Source organism: Mastomys coucha, unplaced genomic scaffold, assembly GCF_008632895.1.
Source record: "Mastomys coucha isolate ucsf_1 unplaced genomic scaffold, UCSF_Mcou_1 pScaffold21, whole genome shotgun sequence".
Classification (NCBI taxonomy): domain Eukaryota; kingdom Metazoa; phylum Chordata; class Mammalia; order Rodentia; family Muridae; genus Mastomys; species Mastomys coucha.
Window position 1 is genome coordinate 39,060,776 of NW_022196904.1, and position 2,736 is coordinate 39,063,511.

General features: G+C 40.1%; 1 pseudogene; it reads right to left on the minus strand.

Annotated features, from left to right (window-relative positions):
• The window catches only part of LOC116101228, a 13,245-nt pseudogene that overhangs the window by 9,139 nt on the left and 1,370 nt on the right, over positions 1-2,736 (minus strand).

Consider the following 2,736-nt stretch of genomic DNA (forward strand, 5'->3'; position numbering starts at 1 on the left):
GAACCTTGAAGTCAGCTGGACATCCAAAGCCCCTGTTCTTAGCACAAAAGAGATTTTCCTCAGAGTGATAGAGATTAGGAAATAGGGACAAAGATAGAAGGTAGAGGAAAGTGGAGAAGGGGAAGGGAACAAGTATGAGGAGAGAAAAGCGGTGAGGGCCTGGGGTAAAGGGTATTGTCTTGGTTGACAAAGGACCACCTCTAGATAGAAAAGAAACAGACATGGCCCATAGGAAAATAGTACAGTATAAAGGCACAAGGGAAAACCCCATGTTAGGAAGAGGAGTTTAATTTTAATTAGGTATGTTAGTTAGGTGAATCAAAAGAGGCTTTTGATTACTGGACATAGATAGTTTGATAGGTGGACCTTCATAGTTGACTCAGAAAGAGGAAGTGTTCAAATAATGGAATATACCTTGGGCGTTAGCTTTAGTCATGTAATCTAAAGGTTTTTAGCAAGGCAGGGGGAATGTTAAAGAAGGGCAAGGCCTGCCAGAGCCATGCTCTAGTAGGCTAGATTCTCTTCATTACTTTGTTTTAATAGTTTTTTTTAAACCATCATGCTTCACTTTGTTTTAAAGAGGTTCTGTGACCCAACTATGACTACCTTTTGGGGCTGCCTATTTTGATTACTTTTTTATTTACAAGGATGGGTGAGAAGGGTGGGGATGTGGGAACAGGATAGGGTACCTAACACCAAAGACTTTAGGAAAAACCATGTAGAAGCCCATTATTGTACTTACTTTCTAAAATATATACAAACACATTTGTGATTAATGTTACTCTACAATAGAGGAGATGATGTCTCCTCCTGCCAACATAGGCTATCAAATTAGATGCACAGTGTCTTTTCAAGATGTTGGCTACTGTGGTTCTATAGGCTCCCAACCCCCAAACACTGGAGGCCAATTCTCTTTATCACTCTCTAGAACTTGATAATAAGACCCTATTGATGAAGATATTACATACATGAGCCATAGAGCATGGAGAAATCAAGGTGGTTTTTTTTTCTGGCTTGGGGTTTGGAAGGGTCTCTCCCACCATAATGGGGAAGGCATGGCAGCATGAGTGAAAGGGTGGCTAGTCATATTACACTTTGGTGACCTTTGCAGTTTGCAAGCACAGAATAAACAAGAAGAGAGGCACCTCCAGCACTGACCCACTTCTGCCAGCAAGGCTCTACCTCCTCAACATGCTATAATCTTCCCATCCAGCATTCCTGCTGGGGACCAAGTGTTCAAATGCAGGAGCCTGAGTGATACACTTCATATTGGAATTGTCACACTTCAACACAATAGTTTGATGGCTGAATGTCTCCCAGGAAAGTCTTTCATGTTGCTCCATTCTGGAAGAAGGAGGCATAGTTAACATCAGTCCTCTTCCTAGCTTCAGTTCCCCACATCCCAGGAAGTAAAATGACCAAATTTTGCATTTGCAATAAATTTCTAGGGACTTCAGTCTTTCTTTGCTTTTTGCCCTAGTTGATTCTGTAACGAAATAGGTAACCAAAGATGGAGAAGGGGAACAAAGGCAATGATATATTCAGGAAAAGTAAAATGTGAACATACTTTGGCAGTGACTTGAATTGTCAGGGTGGGAGGGATACCAGGGAGTCCCACCTCCCTAGAGGAGAAGGGAAGGGGAGGTGGAAATTTAGTGGGATGTAAGAGAATAAGTAAAGATAAAATAAAATAAAATAAAAAAAGAAAATACTGTGGGAAGAGATGATCGTTTCCATTTCCTTTAGGATCCCAGGCCTACCAATCTCTGCATTATTCTTTGCACCCTTATATGTAGTATGGCTGTACTTAGCCAATGGGCCTATAGGCATATTAGGAAGAAGCCTCTATTGAGGAATTATCTTGATTAGATTGATGTGCAGAGATTTTTTTTTATTAATATTTATTATAGAGAGGCCAACACCACTGCAAGGAACACCATTCCCAGGTAGGAGGTCCTGGTCTATATGAGAAACACAACTTGGAATCAGTGAGCCAGCCCAACAAAAATCCCATGTGTTCCCTGCTCCACATTCATGCTTTAATTGTGATTAAAAGTAATTTAGCACCTGTACAGAAGTCCCAAATATTTCCTGTATCTCATTGGGGTGGTAACATGAAGGTTGGCTAGTGGTTGAAGGGGTGGGCCCTATTTAATATTAGTTTATTAGCATTGAATGAAATATTGTGTGATATTTGGGGCAACTAGAAAACACTTTCTTTAGGGTCAGCATTCAGAAGCAGTGGTATGGTATGGGGATCAATGCTACATCTTATTCTGAGAGCCAAACTTGGCAATGTGCAATAATCTCTCATATGATACTCAATGGGAAGGCATGAATGCTACAAGATTTAAGAGTTAAGGGATAGAAGCTGAGTTTTGTTACATTTTGGTAGAGTCACAGTGACTTTGGAGGGGCCATTTGTTTAGAAACAACCCCTATCACAGTAAAGACCACAGAATATTGGAGATACTAGGACAATGTTATATCTGTCAAAGACAGTCACTTGGAACCACTGTGATCCCATGAGACAAGCTGTGTGGGCTGTTGATGGCAAACATGGACAAATGAGATTCCTTATCCTGTTTGAAATTAGATGACTATGCAATTGGGCATTGAGCTAAAAAATTTGGGACAGTAATGATAGATTTTGAATTTTTTATTGGGAGGGAAGCCAAATTTTATTCTTTTTGGAATAGGAAATATTTTATTTGTTTTAAACTTTACAATAGCCCA